At 41.1% G+C, this 24,483-nt stretch overlaps 1 protein-coding gene across 1 annotated transcript in view; it reads right to left on the reverse strand.

The window, feature by feature from the left end:
- SOCS5 (suppressor of cytokine signaling 5) overlaps positions 1-21,664 on the reverse strand; it is a 33,739-nt gene extending 12,075 nt beyond the window's left edge. Inside the window, exon 1 of the mRNA XM_066316059.1 lies at positions 21,534-21,664. The gene's annotated coding sequence lies outside the window, so the exon portion shown is untranslated. The remainder of the gene's footprint in view (positions 1-21,533) is intronic.
- Positions 21,665-24,483: the final 2,819 nt, after the last annotated feature.

A 24,483-nucleotide genomic window follows, 5' to 3' on the forward strand; every position in this document is an offset into this window, starting at 1 on the left:
CTAAGCTTGACAAAATAAAAATTGTCTCTGAACTGGTTCTAAAGCCATCCCAATTTTACAAAGGAGCACTGCCAGTGGTTATTCTAGCCTAAACAGGAAATCAATTTCATTCCATCAAAATCCACAAAGTGAATTCAACCATTTGTAGATTTTCTAAGAAAAATTACCCAATTATTTTTCTAAGAAAAATAAATGTTCTACTTTTGTTCTTAACACAACCTCTTTTCAACTAGAAATCATTTCTACCTACTTTGAACTGGCATAAATGATCTCAAAAATAACAGATAATAAGCACTCTACAGGGATTACAGAAGCAATGAGCAGAGTACCTTAGTGCTATATTCCCATTTGCAGTACATTTAGAGACATTCAAAGGGATGAAGTTTGCATGAGTGTAGTCTTCAAGTATTCTGAGTGCACAAATGCTGAGACAACAAAGAGACTTTTAAGTAATATGATAAAGCTACAGTTACAACTTGCCTGTAATCCTAAAATGCCACATATTAACAGATTTCTGTGAAAACTCAGACCACTCTAGCTAGGGCTTCCTACCTGTGACTTCGTAGGAACACTATTCAAAGTCAAGGCTGTGCTCTGTCTGAAAGATAATACATTTGTTCCACTCTCATAGTCCGCCCAATTTAAACATTACTCAGTATGGTTTATTACACTCCAAGTACTAACTCCTAACAATGCACCATCTTCACAAATGATGATACACTGCACAAAGTATGATACCTTACAGAACAGGTAAAAAAACAACAACAAAACCTATAAGATTATTTGTTCTGGTATTTTTGTAAGATAGCTTCAAAACACTGAAATAAGGTCAAAACATTGAAGGAATACAAAACTGGACACTTAACAAGTCAAAAAACCAGTAACCTGACAGGAGAAGGAAAAGAGGGGAGGGAGAGAAATCACTCCCCCTGCTCCTTGCACACTGTTTAGTTCAATATTAGCTGGAGCCTACACAGGCAAACCAGCTACCACATTCCATGACCCTGGTGCATGCCCCTGGATCATGCAGGTACAAGCACAAGACTGGAGGGAAACGCTGCTTCTATTTGTGCCATTCCTGAAAATGATTTGCTTAGCAGTGACAAGAGACTCTTATTAAAGACATTTGCTTCTATTAAGGGATGCTTGCTGAAGAGGTCCCTGTCCTATCTGCGCGCTGCCAAATGCCTGCTGCAGGCTCCTGCTGCAGGGATGCACCGAGGGAGCCGCTCCCGTCAGCGCTCCTCAACCTTATTCACAGTAAGGCTGGCAACCCCCTGCATCTGAATTTACCCACTTGAGGAAGGAAGGGCAATACTAAGGATTACAAAGCAATTTCCTCCCTTCTAATGCACATTCCAGAAATAATGAATTACTACTGTAATACTAGAGATAACGTTTCTTTAAAAAACAAGGAATTTGTTGGCTCAAGAGGAACCATGCATTTTTCTACACACACAAAAATGTGCTCACTGCAGACAGCTCAAGGAGCTGATTTAGAGGCCTGGAAAGAAAAGGTGGCTGTTATTTTTTTTAACTAAACAAGGTAAAGGGGCCAAGTGTCTTGAGTGCTTATGAAAACCTTATTAGGATAAAGCACTACTGGTTTTTAACTATAAGGCTTTGATAAATTGAAAGTGCAGTTGCGTAGGAAGATGAATGCGAATGTTTGAATCCCCAAACCAAAACTCAAACCTGCCAGAAAAGAGGTAAAGGATACAGAACTACAATTCCAACAACACATGGAATTGGCCTAAGTCAGCAGTGCAACCAAAAGAAATGGCGTCAGCCTCTTCCTGGCCACCTGTACTGCTGCAGGAGGTGGTCTGTACACCATATGGCTGCTCAGTCAACCAGCTCAAGGAACTGATCCAGACTAAAATGAATTCTCAGAAAAAGTCTCAATCATGTACTCCATCTGGTTTATGACTTCTGTGCAAACATTCAAGGTAACACATGGGAGGGGCAGATGAGGAGGGAGGAAGCAGCAGCCAGGGCAAGACTGCTTCCTTCCACAGCAGCACTGGTTAGTTCTGCTGAAGTTAAGTTCTTAGATGGCTATTTTGAAGAGAAATCTCCATTCTCAGCTGTGGGGCTCTCACTGCAAAGAGAGAGATTAGGACTCTACTTAAGATGCTGCTTTGAACACTTGCATTGAAAATTCAGCCACTGAAAACCTTTACTTCAAAAATAAAATGCTGAATTGGCTTGATGCATTCTGCTAAAACAAAAAGAAAGCCGAAAGTTTCAAGGACTTAAGCTGGCAGACTGTCAAGTCAAATTAAAATAATGATATTTTGCCACTGTTCCAACCTGGAGTAAGAAGTAAACTCCTCCCTCTCCTTGGTGCAGATTTGCAATGAGCAAAAAGCAGCCTTAGCTTGGACAGCTAATATTCTGCCAGTTTCTTCCCAAGCAGCTACACATTGGTAACTTCAGCTCAAAAATACGGCTCCAAGACTTTGAACAGTGGGAACATTATTATAAGCCCCTTAGTAGGCTTTGTGTTTCCAAAAGGACCATTTTGGGAGTATGTGTGTTCACTCTGGATTGAAAAGTACTGTACAGTTGCTATGCATTTCTTTGCTGTTCAAAAAATCTGAAATCCCTCAAGCGGACAAGCCACCAATAGACAAACAGAAAGTTATGGCACTGAACCAAAACTAGAGACAACTGTTTTTTAAATACTCCTTTCCCTCTACCACACAAGTCTAGTAGGTAATAACACAACCATCATGAACAAAGACATCAGTTTTAATTAAGTAAGAATCACAGAGCGAACATGAGTTTCAGATATTAAAACAGAAGTATCACTAGACAGATTTACCACGAACTCCACACAGTAGTAGATCTCTAGGCTGGAAACTGCAAATTCAAGATAATGGCACACATTACTTCCAAGTCAAGAAACGTTCAAAACGTTTAGGCAGTATCCTGACGGTGGCCACTCACTGTAACATCTAAATCCACATAAGCAACATTAAATATAGCAGTTTCCTTTAAACTACCTCCATACACCATTATCAGGCAATTCAATTTCACCTTAACATTTGAAATAAACAAAAAGTTAGCAAGGTAAAGTATGTGCCATGGAAGAGAACTCTACGTGACTTAGTGTAGGAATGGTTTTCATACTGCTATGTTTAACACTTCTCACACAGAAGCTGCCATTATACTTTTTTAAAATTCATGTGGACAGAATAAATGTTTCCAGTCAGTGTTCAAGTTAAGTACAACAGCCCTCCTGATGACCTCTGCAAAAGCTGTAAGTACTCTGGGAGAAGTTATGGAGCTCTCTCCTAGTAGAGAGGAATTTGTCTCTATTTCTAAGAACACGAATGAAGTGTATCCTCCTCTACAAAGTTCTAAAAGGTTCAAAGTTCCAAATTGATACAAATAGTGATCTAATGGTTATTTGTATGTAATTCTTGGGAGTTCTGAGTTAAGAAAAAGCATACCTTAATAGCTGTGCCTCACTAAAAGCAAAGGAAATTGGAAGCAAAGTTGAAAAGATGAGTCAAATCACATCCCACATCTTTGACTAGCTCAGTAAAAACATCCAATTTAATATATTTTGTAAACAGAGCATTTCATTCAGTTGCAAATGGCCTGTTTTCCAAACACAGTCCTTCTGTTCTGGGATCAATTTATACTGGTTTAACAGTCCTATTTCTTCTCACTACATTTTTCAAAACTTCAAAAGCCTGTCTAATGCCTCTCCCTCACCACTGTATCCATGCCCCCCATCAGCTTACAGGTACCTCCTTGTACACAGAGCTTTTCTCATGCACCCAGACACTTTCCCATGTGACCTTTTAACCTAACGAAGCAAAAGATCACATTCTCCAACACTATCTACCTGCCACCTCTTATTAACTGATAAAACCAAAGTTGTCCTTGTCTTTCTCTAGAAATGTATTTACAGTGGTGACCACATAGGGAAAGGTATTATTGCCATTCATGCAATTTGCAAGAAAAATGAAATAAAGCAGCCCTTCTCTCAAATTCAAGTGAAATGGACCCAAAAGTTCAAAAGTTTCTAAAACCGTAACAACTGAGAAGAGTAACAGCCCAAGCTGGTATTCAGCTACAGCTATGCTGTACAGCAAGTAGAGGGTGGCCTGAGATGGACAGTTCTAATAACATAAACTTATGACATGACCTTCATAAATGACTTAACTCCCAACTCACATTCTTTCATGCCAGAAGTTTGGCAAGTAAAATCTATCTCTACAGCATCACTGGCAATCTTAGCTCAGTTTCTGTATAGAACATACTTTCATAACATAGAAGCCTATTTGAATAACTGTGGAACGAGACCAGAGGATTTAACCTGCACAGCACTTGGCAAGCAAGGAGTTAAAATCCTGCCTAAGACTACCCCACAGCTGCTGTCAGCAGTCAGGCTTGTCAAGAGAAGCTCTGGGCTGTCTTGACAAGACTAATTGGCAGCAAGCACCTGGTTCCCCAGGCTGGGCCTGGAGAAGGTAAAAGAACATAAACCCTGCAAAGAAGAAGGAGAAGCAGCTGGAAGGCTGCCAGTAGGTCTAGCCTGTTTCATGTTTTCACTTTAATCCACAAGCAACTTTATCCTAGACTATACCCAGCTAGAGCTATCAGAAACATTTCTCTGCAACTTCCCAGCTGAAGGAAACCTGTGGTTTGTGGTTCTGTACCTGCAAATTCTGCCACTGAACACCCACCAAGCCTTGGTGTGCAGGGTCCTGCTGCAGCACAGCCAACTGCTACATCAACACCACCACTAAATTGCAGTGGAACTGAAATCTTGGTTTTCTAATGCCACCAAAAATTCTTAAAGGTCTTACTGTAACTTTAAAATTATGGACTAATTTGCCAGAAAATCAAAACTAAGACTCTTCTGGATATTCTGTACATTGAACACATAAAGCATGTGTTACGACAACTTATAAACATAGCAAATTACAGTGTATCTTTAAAGAAAAAAAAAATTTAAAAAAAATCCCCAACATTCTGGAAACTAACTAGAAGTAGGACGCATGAGGAATTTTAAATGGGATTTCCCAAGAAGTTAAAAGCTTTTAATATTTTGACCTCTGCTAAGAATCATGATTTCAGTGAATGTGAAGCTTTCTGAAATTCTGTCCTTGGTTTTTTCACAGTATTAAAACTCAAGTAGAAGAAGCTTATAAGCATTAGCCTTGCAGGTTCAGCCCCTGAGGTAAGAAGATCTTTCTTAGGAGTAAGGGACAAAAAAAAAAAAAAATCCCTTTTAGTTTAGCCGAGTTTGTATAATTGAACCAACTGTCTAGTTACATAGAAGCATACACAAAATTTGATACATATAAAAATATGTATAACATCAATATACTTCAGATTTTTTTTTATGGGCAAGATAGTGTAAGTATAAACACTAAAGAGTCAGAACTAAATTTCTTAAAAGCAGATTGCTCAGCAAATACATTGACTACGTCTTGGCCAAGCTTCACATTTTAGGCATTTTAGCTTGCTAGTCAAGAATTCTAACAATGTAGAGCAGCACAAAGTTTCCATGTCTTAAAACCCTGAAAATTTGGAAGCATACTTGTACATAGTCTCTGTATGAAAGACTTCAATCAATAAGCATTAATGCCAAATGATGGTGCTTGGGAGAACAAAAGATTGCAATGCAACTGCCTGACAGTCAAACCACTGTTAGCAGTAGAACAAACTCACCCAAAGAGCCACAGAGTGTGCCACTGTGCTCTTACCTGGGCACACCATATGAATGACTGCAACATTCCTTTATCTGCTAATAATATTAAACAGCACCAATACAGTGATCCATCAGCAATATCTAAAAAGAAAAATACCTCAGGGTAATGAGATAAGTTACTGTGTTTAGCGTTACTGCTCTAGCAATAACAAAAAATGTTTCTCTGCCTGACAGCAAAGGATCCAGCCCTTTGCAACACCTGCTCTCCATTTGTATTCAAAGACTACTTATGAGTGAATCTAGAGGCCCTCTTGGTCTCTACTCATGAGCTTCATGACTCATTGTTGTTTTTTTTTTTTTTTAACACACAAAACCAAACAAAAAACACCCAACCAAAAACCCCACCCCAAAACCAAACCAAACCAACACCCACCCACACCACACTTTCCTTTTGCCATGCACGCAATACCCATGATTCAAAACACAGGATCAAGACGTACCATAAAAGCTTCAAGTAGCAGTATCTAACCCTTCACATAGTCAGAAATGTAAGACTATGACTATATGCACAGGACATGAATTACAGAGATTGAACAATCACTGGTAAGAAAATCAGGTTTTTCCTCTTAAGAGCATCAACTGCCTCAGTCCATTACAACTGAGGTGCTAGCTAGATTATTACACTACTATCTCATCTTCAAAGAGCTAGACTCCATTGCATACTAAGATGGAATGGGACAAGATTGTCAATATGTGGCTACATCTTTCTTCTTGGTTTAATATAAAGCAATCAGTTAAACAAAAAACATTTGAATGAAATGCTTATTCCAGCAAAGAAGCACCTCTGCATGTTATGTAAGCCCTCACAGAATGAGAATTTTATAAGAAAAATATATGTATTTGGTTGGCTCCTAAATTTTTCTGAAAATCAAAAATATAAATGCTTTGTCTTTTGAAATCATCTAACCAATCCAAAAGCTGACTCCACTTATCACTAAAGGACTGTTGCAGCAAGATCCTATGAATCCATGAATGATCCTATGAATCCAGCCATGAATCACTAATCTACTGGTTGGCTAATGGGCATTCCTGTTAATCAACAGGCAAATGGCCTGTCTAAAAAGACAATTCACTAACCTGTGATATCACTTGAATGCCTACACACTGGCTCATTCAGTATTGGAAAGCTGCTTAGTATCCAAGGGCTCATATTTGCTAGGGATGAATATAAGTTATGGGCTGCAGGAACTCCAAGAAGACGCAACAAGGGAAAAGACTAGAAAAATGAATTTTTGGAACACCATTGCCATCGGCATGAGACTAATAAAATTAGTAATGCTCTTTTGCCCTATGAAAGCAGAGACTCACTTGTATGAATGGCTTACCCTGCTTGAGCAGGGAGATTGGACCAGATCATCACTGCAGACCTTTCCTTTCAACCTTACCTATTTTGTGATTCTGCAATGGCTTAAGAGGCTGCATTTCATGGAGCATGAGTCTGCAGCACCACAGAAAACTGAGCAAAGCTAAATCAATGATTACTGAGTGATAAACTTGTCAGATGGCAGCTACCGAAGAGTACAGTTCTTTCTAGGTTGTTTCTCATCAACAGTATTTAGCCATAGAAAGGGTACCCTAAGGGTGATAGCCCATGATAATTAATCTACCTCTGTTTTGCTCCTATTAAATGAGATATTCTTGCTCCCCCCTCCCATCCCTGTGCATCAGTTCCAACATTCATCTGACCTCAATAAGCTAATTGATAGAAGCACAAGACAGACAAACAGCACTTCAGTGAGGAACAAGAAGCCAGAAGAGACAAGTGATAGCATGAAAGTAGGAGAATCTCCAGTCTTATGCAAAGAGAGGAAGGGAAAAGAACCACATCTACCAATAGCAGTGAGCTGTGAATACTGGTTTAGCTATTTCTGTGAAACCTACTCTTTAATGTTAACCCAAATTCTCCTTATAACCTGAAACATGTTTCATAAAATGAAAGATTAAATCAAAGTTTTAACTGTAAAGCAAAAACTAAAATTTAGTTTCAAGACTAACACTCATCTAGAAAAACACTGTACCCTTCAGAAAATCAGGAACTGTAACACTGTTAGCAGGGAAAACTATTAATACAGAAATACAATAAATATGAATATTTATTTTTTCAAAAAGATGGTTCAACTGCTACTTGAAAGACCACACATTTTCTGGTATTTTTTATAAAGCACAGAAATATTTCAAGAGTGCAGGAACAACCTGTTCAATAAATGAGTTCAGGAAGTAGTGATCTTTAAGTATCATCCATAATTTGATTCTTGATGTTAAAAATAAAAAAAAAAATTGTCATTATGAGACATGGCAGATTCCACATCTAGCTACTGTCACGTAGTGGCCAGGAATTCCTGAAGAAAAACAAGCACGGTAATCACAAGAATGAGAACTACAAATTCTAGATTCAAAAATCGATGAAAACTAAGAAATTTTCTTAAAACACTCATGATCAGTCACAGCCTGAGGACCCCTTGAACCACTATATAAAGCTGAAGGGTCCAAATAACTAAAACCAGTTGTGCAAGTTCAGAGATCTCAACTTCTTCAGCTACAGATTGGGAGGAACCTGCCACTTATCTAGGGGGAAGGAGGGAGGGAAAACCCCAGAACATTGCCTAATGTTTGACTGTACACAAGGCTACAAAATTCTGATTGTACTGGCACTAGTGGCACACAGACATACAAAACGAACTTGAAGGTAACTTAAATTTTTTTCTGATTTGAAGAAAAATTATTTATCTTTGTAAGAGTTCTGACAAGCAGCCAGACTGGAATATTCTTTCAGCAAAATCTGTTTGCTCCTATACTGAATGAACATGGAAAAGAAACACCTGATCCAGCAGGTACCAAGTTCCCCAGAAGTTCACATTGCCACAGTGGGCTCTGCTGCTGGTTCAGAGAGAGCACAGCAATGAAACTCAGGGAAAGTTCTCTCACACAGCTGCAAGTGTCTACAGAATTGACATATATTTTGCTACAGGGGAAAGACATTTTAAAAAAGAAACTTTCAACTGTACTGTGTGAACAGGCAAGGCCACCTTTCTTAAAAGTTTAAACTAGCCACCTTAAAAATACAAAGAAAGTCTTTCTACTTCGTGGCCCCTAAGTCTTGTCCCAATAGTATTTCTCTGTAGGGACATACTTCTGAATTTATTTATTTTTTTTAATAATTTGTTTACTACTATCACCTAATGCTTCCCATCATCAGACACATTCAGTTGCTTTCTTTATCTTTCTGATTTGGTCAGAATTTCCTAGGCTGGGTAGCTACCTGAAATAGTTCTTCAAAGTCAAAGTTGTTGCAGGAAAAATGTCAAAAAAAGTTAAATTTTGGCCATCTTTAAAAAGCCACCTCCTCATTTTATAAATTCAGGAAGTGCAGCCTTTGTGTGGACTATCTTCAGCTACCCCCACAAAAGTTCAGACAAACTTGGTCTAGTCTAGAACTCCTACAGAAAAATACCTTTAGGTTCATTGGCCCAGTAGTCTTTAGAGATTTGATCTGTGAAGGTCTCTGAAGACTCATTTTGGGCTTTTTTTGGCTGTCACAGCAATCAGTCCTGACCAAATGCATAGACCCTGCTTGTGGGAAGTGACTGTGCACCCTCCCTTACAAGCACAGTTACATGTGAGTGCGATGAGTGACATCCTTGTTCTGCTCAGAAGTAACAAAGGTATTGAGAGACAGAAGAAAGCCAAGCTTTAGCCCAGTATGGACACTTCAACTTCTCTTGAGTCTTAACACAGTCAAAGTCACAGCCACAATACTGGTGTTGCTAGGAGCCTGGAGACACTGCAGAGCTGATGAGACAGGAAAGGAGGAGGAACAAGTGCATGATTCTGGAGCTGACACATGTCAGGGCTGTCTCAGAGATTTCCCAGCTGGCTTTGTGCCCTAGGACCCCCTTCAATCCCCTAATTAACTTGGGACAATTCTCACTCCCATGCTCTGCACAGCTTATTGCAGTCCAGAAATGTACTTGAAAGAAAAATCCTGCTGAGCATACAGAATGCACACAGTCTCCAGGGTACCCCGCAAAAACCAAACCAAAACAAAAAACTGCCATGTCTAGATCAGAAATTTCCAAGAAGAGAATTGGCTCAGTTTTAACATAAAATTAAAACAATACTGCTTAGCCAGAGGCTGCCCACTGACAAATTTCATGTAGTTGTTCCAGTTCAGAGGTGTACTACAATATTTCAATGTAGAGACTGACATGAAAAAGTGGCACAATTATTCTAGTTCTGTTTCTGAAAACAGATGAAGAATTTTGGCAAAAGGCTTTAAACAAAATTAAACTCAAGATGAAGAAAAGGCCTAAAGTATTTCGGTCCAGAAGATCAGAGATCAGGAAAGTTATAAATTATTGAATAAACCATCTCTTAAACTTTTTCCAACACTTCCTATTATCTCTAGAAGAAACAGATGAAGGAAGAACACCAATGGGAACAATGACTTGGGTGAACTCCCATTTTCACTTAAGCAGCAATGCTCTTTGTTACAGAGCTTCACAGTTGCATAACAAAATAGGATGCTTTGTCAATGACACAAAATCAAACCATTCAAATTGTCCATTCTGACTTTGCAAACTGCTGGGTGAACAGCTAGACACCCTCAGAGTTATTTGTGTGACAACCAATGTCAGGTTCAGTGAAATGACAGCACAGGGTGGAGCCAGCAAACACAAATAAAACAATACTATCTTCCTTCCTAAAAATTCCAATTGCATGTTTACTCATCAAGATCAGGTAACATTAACAGCCTATGCCATCTTGTTTTCTCCAGAAAAAAATCTGAAGGTAATTCAGTGACCTTTGCAAGCCTCAGAGACAGATTCAACTAGACGACTTCACAGCCTTGATCTCATACAATGGCATACTCTGTCCTAAGAGAGTAAACAAGAAAGTGAAGTAACATGGGCATATACAAAGACAATATTCTCTTAAGTTAATACTATAAATAGAGAACTTTTAGGCCTACAGTAAGCAGGAGCTTAAGTCCATAAGGACAAGATAAACTCCCTCAAAGGGTGTAAAGAGGGAGAAAAAAACCCACCTAAACTGTAAGAAAATACAACCAAGAGCTTTTCTTCACTCTTCTGAATCTCTTACAAGCAGTCGTGGACATTCTATTTAAATTCAAACCACATATAAATAAAACCAGAAACAGCTACAGCCATTAACTCTTTGCATGCAGTTACTGTTGTTCACCTCCCACTATGGGCAATTGTAAGCTATTTGAAGTGCTCACATTTGATGATGTGAGCAACACACACACCCAGCCTAAAACTGAAATATCTTTCAACACAGCTACATTTGGTACAAAGTTACCTTTGTCTAATTACTGTTTCATTGTTGTCGGGGCCTTTTTTTAGCTTGTTTGTTCTGTAGAATAGAATATTTCGGTTGAGAGGGACCTAAAACAATCACCTGGTCTGCCTGAACAATTGTGGGCTGACCAAGTTAAAGCATGTTTTAAGGGCAATGTCCAAACACCTCTGAAACACTGACAGACTTCAGGCATCGACCACCTCCCTAGGGTGCCTGTTCCAGTGTTTGAAGAAATGCTTCCCAGTGTTCAGTCTGAACCTGCCCTGGAGCAGCTCTGAACCATTCCCACACATCCCATCTCTGGATCCCAGGGAGAAAAGCTCAGCACCTCTCTCTCCACTTCCATTCCTCAGGGAGCTGTAGAGAAATGAGGTCATGCTCAGCCTCCTTTTCTCCAAACTAGACAAGTCCAAAGCCCTTGGATGCTCCTCACAGGACATTGCTTCCAGGCCCTGCACCAGCTTTGTTGCCCACCTCTGGATGCAAGGACTCAACATATTCCCACAACAGATTTTCCATGGTCATATGTCCTTTCTACCCAATGAGAAGGGAGAAAGATGCAAAAGCAGAAATAATTCTTTTACCAGGCTGGCACTGTGTTACAGCCCAGGGATCACACCCAAGTTTGGCACCACAGCACCTGTGGTTGTGCCACTGCCAACACATTGCCAACTTCAGCTCAGTAGGGATGACACAGAACTCCACTGCTCTCACTTCACAATACGCCGCATGGCTGCTGCTCCTCACCAAGGAGGCTCAAGTCTGTCTTCTCTCTGTCTACTCCCACACAACAAGCAGTTGTATTTATATTTATATATAAATACACAGTTTACCCCTATCTACTCAACTCCTGCACACATAGGACAGGTACGTTTGTGCAAAGCCTTTTGAGTAGCAACTTTCTACACATATTTATTTGGGCCTCAGCCCCACATAGAGGCATCACTTCCCTTTAGAGCTAAATACATGGTTCAAGTCCAAATTTAGTAAAAAGACAAAATACACACACAAAGCAAAATGAGTAGAAAAAGATTAGGAGCACTGCATTCAGCTGCACTGGCCCACCTAGCAAGATTTTGTAATAGAGAGTTACCTTTTTACATTGACATTCTTTTCCAGATTTGGCTTTCATTACTGTCTCAAATCAAAGACCAGAATACTTTCATACATAGCTGTATCTGTAACACTACAATTCCTATATACAAATCACAAGAGTTTCCAACAGCAAAGACCAAGACTATTTTTCCATGCTAACATGAAACTCCTCTATGTTTGCAAAATGCTTCTCTTTGGATTATTCCTGATAGCGACGCTACGATGTTTTTATAAAAGAAAAGCGCATCCTGGGCATTAGGAAAACTTACAGTGATTAATGAAACCGCAAAACTAAACATCCTTCAGAAGAGAGGCATCAGCTGAGTACTCTCAGCCGCTGTTGAATGACTAAAGGACGTCATCCTGCTGCCTTAGAGCAACACTGTGGCTTCTTCAGCCCCTCAAGATGCTAAAGGAAGGCACATAAACAAGCAAGGCAGAAGAGAAGCTCTGTTAGGTATGTCAGCCATGATGTCAGCATATTCTTAAATCAACAACTGCTAACTTACTGTCCTCTCTGAATTTAGAATAACTTGAAAAAAGACAGGGTACCATGCTTTCGAGATGACGACCTTACTGTTGACAGGAACCCTGGCGGCAATAGGTTTTAAAAATATCTCAACATCAATTTGCCTGTAGGAGTGAAAACTAAAAAACTTGCAGAGACTTGCTCTCTATTTTATAGGTAAGCTGTACTCCAGTAACTTTCTCAATAAATTAAATCAGTTCTATTCCTCTTTGGGCAACAGCTCTCACTATATCTACAAATTACCTAGGTAACAGAGTTTCGAAAACCTTACTAGCACCTACTCCTATATTTGCCTTTGGCAGAAGAAAGTTTTTGACTCATTTTTATGTTCAATTAATCCACAGTCACATTCTTCATAAAAAGACTTCTGGAAAAACTCAACTTGCTGGAAACAGTAACTATAATTACTGACCCTCTTCAAGTCAGCCAAAATTAAATTGCAAAGCAGATTTTCTGGCATTCAAGCTATAACTTAATAGTACGAAGAAAAGCAAGTCTACGAGTAAAAGAAACCAAGCCCAGCATTTGTGAGAACCCAGAAAATGAGATACAAGTGGTGAGTTTACAGACGAAAACTGAGAATGGACCCTGAACATTCTTCTTCTAGATTTGTACTGCATAACAAAAGGGCAGAACTTCTACTTTGAACATTGCAGTACCAAACTTCTGTCAAAAAAGCATTATTATTAAAAAGGAGAAATATGACTTTATGAAATTTCCTAGTAAAGAACAAATCAAACTGCAACTGCATGGTATTTTAACTCCTTACATAACATTATTCTCTTTTCTCCACAGTTTTCAGTTTTGTTTTACTTAATGCTCTCTGCAATTATGAACAAAGTAAACCCAAAAATCATAGTGTATCTGTTTCTCAGGAAAACAGAAAACACCAGTGCAGATGTCCCATTAGGAAACTTGTGTGAAATTGCACATGCCACTGTCAATGAAACTGTCAAATCAAGATTCTTTTCACTTATTACAGGTTTTAAAGCAAGTACAAGGAAAACACATTCCTCAACCATGCACAGATATACTATTAGTATGCCACATTAACTTTACTAGCATTGAGACAATTTGGTTATCATGGTGCAAAACTGAAGAACATTTCATATTTTACTAATGCTAAAAAAATACACAATTCATGGACTATGTAGACAGTCTGCAGTTTTTTGCTTCTACTGAATTATTTGCATAACTAAAAAAAAAAAAAAAAGTGGTTTCATAACGTGATAATTTTTGAGCCTATAAGCAAGAACTTCCAGGACTAAAACCAAAATAATTTCTATCCTAAAAACCATTTACAAAATAAGCTGAAGATTTGCAGCTACTGCTATCTATTGTCATCTATGATATTCCAGGAGAATATTTTCTACCCATATAAACTCCATTGCTGAAAAAGGGTTGTAAAGTTCCTATAGAGCACACTGGCAACAAGGATTTCCATATATACTTAAATATAGGTACTGTCAAAGAGACAACCAATTGGTACATTGCTATTTTTTTCCATTCCTAAAATTCTGATCAAAACTAGTGGTGAAAAAAACTAAACATCAGAGACCAAAAAATACAAGTGATCATCAAATGTGGGGAAGGGACAAACCAAACAATACTCAAAGCCAGGATATCTCAAATTTTCAGGCATCTTAAGAGCTAGCCCCTAGAAACCACTAGTTTTTCCTCAATTATACAGAGCTATAGAACACAATGTTTTCCCAAAACTAGTGCCATATTGAATCTAGGTCCAAACCTTGATCTAAGATACAAGATGCCTACTACTATTTCAGACACCAGTTGCTCTACTGCTCTGAGTCTGGACCTTAAGGCACCAAACCTGTTTACAACTGTTGGACAAATACCAAAAAGAAAATCTGCTCAACGCATTGGTCATCAGTCACCCACATAAGCAACTCTGAGCTATGGATGAGTGCAATTACTTGATAGTTTTGAATGTTAGTCACAATCATTCTGACAAAATCACCAGACACTTCACTGCTAAAGGAGGTTGAGAGAACAAAACTATGCTGTATGCACATGGGGACTACCAACAAAAATGCTAAATCCTCTAATAAATGCTTCATATCCCAAGGAATTTGAGTAAACAAAATCGTATCATCTGCACATGAGAACTGACACTGGGCAACACAGACTCTTGAGGCAGAACAGCTTTCTCACTTCTCACAGCACAACTATTCCAGTATTATAAAAATTAGAACTTCTGACTGATTCCCAGATTTTATCTTTCTAGTTCCAGTAAAGGGAAACAGAAGATCATCAGGTCAATCTGAAAGAGTCTGTATGTTTACTAAAATAAATGTTGCTACAATACAATTCAATAAAAATACCTCTATAATATAGACTACTGTGTAGATTACCTGAACTTGGAAATAATTTAATTGAGACATGAAAGAACCACAGAAGACCTAAGAGACCTTATTTTGGAATTGTCATACTGGAAGACTAATTGCTAAGTTACCTTTCTCATAAAGAACAAGAAATGAATTTTCTTTTTTGAGTAGATTAAGTGAATAGGGATTTAAAAAAAGAAAAATCAGTATTTCTACACCTTTACCAGTGCACATTATGCTAGGTGTCAAGTATAAAGCCAGATTTTTCTGAAAAAGACCCTTTCAAATATTCTCAACTAAAGAGAACTAAGTTATGGAAAGAACCCAACAATTACAACATCATAATCCAGACCGGACAGAATTTGTTAATTGCCAAACCAGGCTATAAGCTAATCATGTCAGCAAATACTAACAGGCAGACGACACGCTCCTGAAATACAGGAATGGGATGTAACACAAGAATAGCCCTGACCATCACAGGGTACACCTAATAAAAAACCTGTCTGGCCAAGACATGCTGCTCAGCACAGAATACAAGAACAGGTGAAGTATTTTTTCCACACAGTCCTGATATCCTCTCCCAGAGTCAGTACTGCACAGTTCAGTGTTTTTAATTAAACCCAGAAGTAATACTTTTGCATTCTCCAAGATATACTATGCAATCAGTAATTTCAATCTCATAATTTAAACCTAAATTATGACAAATAATCTGTTTTACATCTGTAAGAACCAAAGTTCCTGTTGTCAAAGTTCTTGCTTCCACAAATAAGTTGACCAGACTTCAAGAACAATAAATACGAGGAATTTCTTCAGTGGGTAGAGCCACACACATTTTTGAAGATAAAGCTGGTTTGATACTGAAACTTTAAATTTGATTTTATTCCAATCTACCATCATTGTGACAATCTGCATTAAGGTCTCAATGTACTACGAACAAGTAAAATTAAAGCAAAAGTCAAAGAAGATCAGGTTTGCTGCCAAAGTTTTAAATCGTGTCAAATGTCCAAATGAGTTAAACTGCTGGCAAGAACCTGCCCAAATACCCAGTGAGATCTTGGCAGCAGAAACTTTGCTCACCGGATTCAAGAGACTTTTCTTACATTAAGAATGTGGCTGGATGAGACAGAGTTAAGAGAGAACAAGTCACTGCAGTCTGAAGGGACAACATAACACGATCACTCCTCTGTACCACCATGTCCTGTCACACAACCCAGAGTTGGTCTCCCTTAACACACTACCAACTAACCTAGAGGAAAAAAAATTAGAACAGTGTGGATTAAATGAACCAGTTGAATAAAAATGAAGAAACTGTGTCAGAGAACCTAGGGACTCAAAGTGTGTAATAACACAACTGCAATTTAAGACAGAAGCTTTATTAACTACGATCACAGAGAGAGAACACTGAGCACCTCTTTCCTGGTTCCCTGCCAAGAGATTGCAGAGACCTAAACCACACACAGTTTAGAAAAAGGCAAGGAAAAGCGATCATATCAATGTTACCGAAGCCAGGTACCCTCCCCTGGGAATGGACTCCTGAAGTCTGTTGCTAAACAGCCACAAGTCTAATGAAGATTCAGGCAGTAAATAACATGACAAGATGGAGATAGCTCTTGGTGGAACCTACAGGGATGGCCTGGTATTATCCTACCTGAGATGCAAAATTGGAAACAATCACACTGCTAGCTTTTGGTTGAAAGGAATGTTCTTTGAGTAAAGATAACCCCATAGCCAGACCTCTCAATCTGAACTGTTTACCACCACAACTCTCTGACAGCTTAAAAATACAATTGTTACCTTCCTCTTCCAAGCCACCAGTAAGACCAACAAGTGAGAAATCATATCTACAGAGTCAAAAACACGGCAAGAGACAACTCAATAGAAATTTTAACTTTTTGGGCAATTTTTAGATTTAAAAAATTTATTTTGATAAAATTGATGAGTTAGTGTACTAGTGAAATGACCAAAACATCTCCTTCACAGATGCCAAACATAAAAGCTCCCCAAAACCAAAGTTTAATAATAGGTACTTTTTCCACAAGTAAATCAGTCAGTAAAGCAAACAGCACTGCACATGTCTTACTGCAAAACCAAAAACCCAAGGTACAGAGGCAGGGTATATAGTTTGATATAAAACCAGATGTACCTAAGCAGATGAAATTCTAAGTATCAGAAGTTAGAGACATCATGGAAATGTAAGTTTCCTGTTCAAGAAAATGTTACCCCATTAAACATGTTCATCCTCAGCTAAGCAAGCTCCACGAAAAAGATTAAGTCAAACTGTCACAAGCAACAATTACAAGGTAAATTTTTGTTATTAGAGGTCAAAAAGTCTAAGATATTATCTTGATCAGTTTTTTATCACAGGCTTGACTAAGCCTAATTCATCCAACTGCAGTCCTTGAGTCTCTACTACCTTAATGAGAATATTAGGTAGTAAGTGCCAGACATTTTTTATCCCAGAATTACAATTCTTAATCCTATGATTGACATTTGAGTCTTGAGCAATGGGGCCCAAGTTATTTAATTTGGGAGCCAGGCTGCTGTTGAATTACTATTAGATTTCATTCTGCTGAGGAGGAACAAGAATGTTATCAGATTTAGTATTGCAGAAAAACTATTTTTGATTGCTCCTATTCCAATTTTTAAGCAATACCTCAAATTTCACCTCTGTAAATGTGCTCCAGTCAGAAATCACTGAAGCACTTATAAAGACTGTAAAAGTTTCTGCCTGTAACAAACTGGTGCTCACCACAGGTACTGCACTAAGTATTGCGATACAATGGTATCTTAAGGAATGCTCCATGCACCTTCAACAGCAGTGAAAATATTTGTTGTAAAAACCCTTAAGCTTGCACAGAGTAATTATGTACTGCACTGAAATTGCTCTTATTCTGCTGCAACAAAAAGAAAACCAAATTCCTGACCTCTTTGATTCTTCAACAACTGTAAAGATTCAAACTTTCACAAGAAAGGAGTACTGGTTTAAATAGTTCAGTTAATAATGCAGTACATAATCAAGTAGTCTCCAGCTAGCCCTGAACACACCGAATATGGCTATATAAAGAAAATACTTCAGAGTCCTCAAGAAGCATTACTTATCTGGGCCAGCCTCCATCTCCCCCTCCTTCTTATCCCAATCTTTCAAAGATAGGCTTTAAATGTTTTGCAGCTGTCTAACATTAAGGCTGAAGAATTCAACAACCACGGCACTGTAAAAACACACAGGGTGAAAAGCAACTCCATTTAGGACCCGTTACAGAGCCAGAAGAGGTTCCTGAATGCAAACTTCTTCAGCAAAATCTGGATAAGGTCCCAAGAGCAGATAGAATAATTTTACAGGTTTTTCTTCCTTCCAGATAATTCTTCAAGTGAGTTCCTACCATATAAACTAGTGCAGACTATGCATAACTGCATTGAGTTTTAGCCAACCTCTCTCACAGCCAAAAATATCAACCACCACCACTGCACACATTTTCTTACTGAGATTTTCAGAAGGTCTGCATAATCTTGTAACTACAAAGTTAGTGAGCCATTTCATATTTCCTGAAACTAAACTGCACATTAGATGATTCACCAATTAGTGTATTCATGAAGCTTTGAGAACCAATCAAAATTTCATTTTTGTTGAAAAATTTAACAGAAATGTCCAGCTGTATGCATGGAGAGAGCATGTGGGCTCCTCTCCTTTATTTAACTTAACTAACAGCTACGTTAGCTGGTGAAAAATATTCAGTGTGTCAAAGTTAATTTATCAAGCTGACAAAGTATAAGGGCTCCAGAAGGTATAGCATACATTTACTAAATTTTAAATACAACATTTTAACTAGATATAGCTCAAAGATTAAAATAAGCTGTCCAACAACCAAACCACACAAATATATAACACTCCAGGGCATTTCTTAGTTAATGGAGCAATTGCATGCTTGTTTCAAACTAATGCATAGGTCAACATATCAGAAAAGCTGATCATCCTTCAGACCTCAAACCCCATAAATCAGGACGTGTTTTTTTAAACCAGGTGGATGTCTTTGGAAAACAGAGGGCTTGTCAGCACAGTGCAGGCCATGATCAGATGGAGGTTAGGCACTGCATGTTGCTTAACACAACCAAACCTTGTGCCTCCCTGAAGCCTCTAGGCACAAATACCACAAGGTAAAACTAAGTGCTAATTTCCCCCAAAGGTTGAAAGTACAAAGCACAGCTCTTGGAGAAATAAGGCAAGGAAATCAGCTTTAAGTAGACAGTTATTCAAGAATTGCTACACTAGACAATCAATTCCAATACTCTGCAATAAAAATCAGTATTTTAAGAGTTTATGATGGAACCTTTACATCAAAAGTTCTTTCATCTACAAACTCAGGAACACATAATTTAGTAAACAAAAAGTTATCCCGTTTAGATTTTACAATTGTTTTCACTATTTGCAGCAGTAAATAAAATATCACCACTTTAACTACATTTTAAGAACAGATAAAATTGCTGTGTGGAATGGAATAATCTGAACCCATGAAGTATGTATCAAAAATTGAGCTATTTTGCAGGAAGCTATCACAGGACAAGGTGCTTCACAACTATTAACAAAAACTACCATTATTGTTTGATTAGACTAAGAACCATCTCTAAACATAATGAATGAGGCCCAAAAATGCATGTTATACCATCTTGGGTTATAAGTCCATCACAGAAACATCTAATTCAAAGAAAAGTCAGTCATCTCTCTAAAACCTTGCTGCAGAGTGACAGGTTTCACATGTTTCAAAGAAGATTAAAAAACACAAACTCCTTCTACTAGAACACAGTTGATTTCTAATCCCTTCCATTCGCTCCCTCTTTCTTAGATGTACCTGCCATCCTTAAGAGGCAATAGAAGAGAAATTCTAAGGACTAATCAGCCGTTTTTCAATGCTCTCATACACATGAAGTCATGTCAAGCTACTGCTACCCAACTGTCTGAATTCACTGCCTGATTTGTATTGTTAATGCAATCCTGAAAAGCAGAGTAGAGGCAGGACATTTAGACCAACTGGAAAATCAGAACAGATTTCATCAGCTCAGTCCACCAGGTGACAAAATTGGTTTGTTTTCTCTCTTTCTGTAGTTTGCTTCGGGCTGACAAATAATTCGCCCAAGAAGTACTCAAGCTAATTCACTCTGCCATACTTACTCATGTACAAAACTGCAAAGAATTGAATCTGTTCTCACAGAAACTCTATTGCTAAGGCTATCGTTTCAATATGAGGTCCATTTGAGTATCTTGGTTTACCGACTGAGAACTGAATGAAGTAGGAGGTTGCTAACTTGGAAACTTGCCTCCTTTCAAATGTCTCACTGCAGCAAACTCATCAGCTGGGGATATCCAAGGTAACAAGGGTTATGCTGAGGCTGAGAGCTGCATGAAATCTTCAGTGAAAAGCCTTTGATGGCACAAACTTCCATGACACGAGGTCTTGAGTTGCATGGATCACACCTCAAGATTTCTAGGGATGTAACATTCCCAAACCATACTCGAATTAGCTCCGGTGAAAAAGCATCTTTGGTTTGTGTGGTATGGCCAGGTATGACACCTCACAGAATAGGATATGGCACCGTATGACAAACAGCATAACATTTATCGCTTACAATCAGAAACAGTGCAGAAAACGTCAACAAGCTTTACAGGAAAAAAATAAAAGAAGGGAGCATTCTGTAAGTATTCAGGGAATGGAAACAGACTATTGTACATGCTGGGTTCATAAGACCACATCACCAGATGATACACAACCCTGATGAAATAAATATTCAGAGACAGAAATGTATTCCATGGGATTAAGCTACTGTGATTCAGGGCAAGTACTGAAGTACAAAGTTAACAACAGCAGCAGAAATAACTCGATTTACTGTTCCTACAGTTCCAAGAAACCATTCACAACTTCGGGTCGGACGCTTATAGAGACCACTTGCAAACTTTTATGAGCGCTCACGAGGGAAGCCGGCCTGTGCGGCAGGCAGCCCCCTCCGCAGAAGGGGTTAACGGCGGCTGGGCGCCCCGAGGGCTCTTTAGCGCTAATTCCGCCAGGGTGATTTCCCCACGGACAATCCGTGCGTGCAAACCCGGACACAGGAGACAGCCGACCACCCCGCTGCTCCCGCACCAGCCCCACGACGACCCCGGGGGCCGGCAGCGGGCACCCCGTCCGGCCGGGGCAGGTCCGGCCCCGCGCCCGGGGCTCCGCTGCCAGCCCTCAGCGGGGCGGCCGGCACCGAACGGAGCCGCCCCCCCCACGCCGCTCCCCGCCTCCCCCGCCCCAGGCGCCCTTCTCCCGGCCGCGGGTACAGCCCAGTCCGCGCCGTCCCTTCCCCCGGCTCCCTCGGGCCGGGACAGGGCGGCAGCTCCCGCCTCCCTCCCGCACGGAGCCGCGGCCTCGGCGGGCGGCAGCGGGGCCGCGGCCGTCTGTGGCCGCCGGGGGGCGAGCGGCGCAGGCGGGTCCCACCCGCTCACCGCGCCCGCGCCCCGACCGGAGGCAGCACCTACCGCTGCGCCGTCCCGGCGGGGGCAGCGGCGCCTCAGCGCCGTCCCGGCGGGGGCAGCGCCCGCAGCATCCCCGGCCCGGGCCCGCCGCCGGTGCCGCTCCCGGAGCGACCGGACCGAGCCCCCTCCCTCCCTCCGCCCAATGTAAAATAGTTCCCCGGGCCCCGGAGCGGAGACACCGGGAGCGACACCTCGCCGGCCAATGAGAGGGGGCCTGGCCCCCCGCGGCGCCAATGGGAGAGGCGGGCTGGCGGGGGCGGGGCGTCGCGCAGCCAACCGGGCCACGGCGCTCGCGCTGACCCGCTAGGCTGTCTCCGGTGGCCTCCATTGACCACCATCTTGGAGTCGGGCGCGACGCCCGCGCCGGGAATGGGCTCGTCGGCCGGCGGCCATCTTGGGTCCGGGCGGAGTCACGTGCGGGGGCGGGCGGCAGGAGGCGGCGGGGAAGGGGCGGCCGAGCGGAGCTCCCGCCCCGCCGGGAGCCGGAATTCCCCGTGACAGCCGGCGTCAGAGCCGGAACGGCGGTGGGAAGCTGGCTTCTCCCAGCACGGCTCCTGAGGCGGCCGGATGCTGCGCAGGCCGGGAGCAATGCGCCTGCAGGAGTCAGGCGGCTCCTTGCACACTGAAGGGGGCAGCAGAAGCTTATTCGTGGAGACCCTTGGCGACACGTCGGTATTTTTGGGAGTAATACCCCATTCGAGACAATTTCCTCTCCCTTCCTCCGTATAATGGGGAGCAAATCCGTGGTTTGGCCTAAGTGCCGGTGAAGTAACATCCGATCACGTTGGGCAAAGGAATCGCTCGCTGCTGCGCAAAACCCAACCAGCGCAAAAAGACAGCTGGTATTCCAAGTAACAGAACGCATCGCAGCTTCCTGTATCTGGCAGACACACTGGGACAGAAGGTGGACAGAATAGATTGCAGAGGGTGGACACTTAGATGAGAAAAGATGCACAGATGTCAGGATCGGAGGGAAGGGTCCATGGGTTTACTCTCCTGGAAGGCAGCAGCAAGCAGAGAATGGTAGGGGCCGGTTCTCTTGACATTTTTCTCAGAGGCTTTTGAGGAGGAGATGGAGTGTTTGCTCAACAAGCTTGCAGGTGCTGCTAAAGCGAGAGCAGTGAATGCTGAAGGACGGAGCTGCCGTTTAAATGGATCTAGACATGTTGGGGTAATGACCTGACGGGGACGTGTGTAAAATTCAGCAAGGACAAATACAAGGAAACTTGACAAGTCCAGCACGTGGGAAGGAACAGGCCTCTGCTACAGTACAGGGTGGGGACTGATGGGCTGTGGAGCAGCTTTGCAGGAAAGGATGTGGAGTCTCATTGGCCATGAGCCGCCAGTGTGCCCTGGCAGCAAAGGTGGCCAAGAGCATCCCAGGTCATACCACTGGAAGCATAGTTAGTAGGCCAAAATGAGTGATTATTTATTACTGCTCAGCTACATGTGGAATAGTGTGTCTGGTTTGGGGTTGCAAAATGCAAGGAGAATATCAACAAACTAAAACAAGTTCAGTGGAAGCCACCAAGTGGTCTGGGGGAACGTGCAGCACTTGCCCTGTGAGGAGACTCTGAGGTAACCACCCTGGATTAGCTTGAAGAAGAGACAGCTTAAAATACTTCAGCATACAGAACACAGCCTAGTATACACATTACATAGCAAAAAAACCCGAAGATGAAATAATACATTGTATAAGCTATTCTGCACTTTCGACGAGGATGAAAAATATAATGAAACATGCATAATTGATGTTAGTTGCATTCAAAATGGTACTGATGTGGCCAACGTGTGAATTTACATTTCTAGAGCAGGGTAAGCATGCATGAAGGATTCATGTGAACCCACACAAATACAGCTAAATTGCCACTTGGCAGTCCTATGTAAACAGTGCAAGAAAGAATGTGCTACACGTAGCAACAACAGGCAAAATAAATATAGAGCCAGCATAACTAAGATCTGGTTAACCGTTCAACATGGGGAAATGCAGAATCCTGCACCGAGGGAGCAGCAGCCCCAGGCACCTGTACATGCAGGGGGCTGTCCCAGCAGCTTTGTGAGAAGGACCTGAGGGTCCTGGTGGGTACCAGGTTGAACATGAGCCAGCAACATGCCCTTGATGCAGAGAAAGATAACAGCATCAAGGGCTGCGTGTTGCCAGCGGCTTGAGGGAGTTGATTCTGCTCTCCTCCTCAGCACTGGTGAGGCTGAGCCTGCTAAGCTCCCCAGTAGGAGGGAGATACAAAGCCACTGCAGAGAGTTCAACAGAGGGTCGCTAAGGCATTAGGGGATTGGAACACCTCTCCTGTGAAGAGGGGCTGGAGGAGATGGGGCTGTTCTGGCTGGAGAAAAGAAGGCTTAGAAGAGTATGTGTAAACACCTGAAGGGAAGGCAATAAAGAGGAGGAAGCCAGCAGTTAAACCACAAGTCTTTTCTGCAGTTATCTAATACTGACACCACTTGTATAAAAGTTCCGTAAGGCAGTTTTAACCTCAACTTATAGGCTGTTTCACTTTTAAATTAATTCTGTAGCAAACTGTAGCATTTCCATTTCCAGTGTGCAGTAAATATTTTTTCTGCTAGATACCTAAAACTTACCAGAAGTACTAAGTTTTAGTAACGTAAACCCTCAGATTTGCTATATCTCTTTATATTTGTAGAGCGGGTCCTCTTGATGTTACCATTCTTGTCAGGATTAAGGTTCAGCCAAAAGTTTCAATCTAATGAAAACACCTGCCATTCTGGCCTGCTACTAGGGCAAAGAACTTATAACTGAGCGGAGGGAAATAATCAACTGCTTTGTTTCATTTTGAAGATCTGATGATAGGATGGAGGAAAAGAAAGGAAATAGGCTGCTACTTGCTATAAGCAAGAAGAAAAATTCCTAATACCAGCAGAGCTAGGCTGTGGCCAGAGCTCAGCAGGATGGAGACTGTGCAGCTGGTGGTTATCA

Source organism: Sylvia atricapilla, chromosome 3 (genome assembly GCF_009819655.1).
Source record: "Sylvia atricapilla isolate bSylAtr1 chromosome 3, bSylAtr1.pri, whole genome shotgun sequence".
In the NCBI taxonomy this organism is placed as follows: domain Eukaryota; kingdom Metazoa; phylum Chordata; class Aves; order Passeriformes; family Sylviidae; genus Sylvia; species Sylvia atricapilla.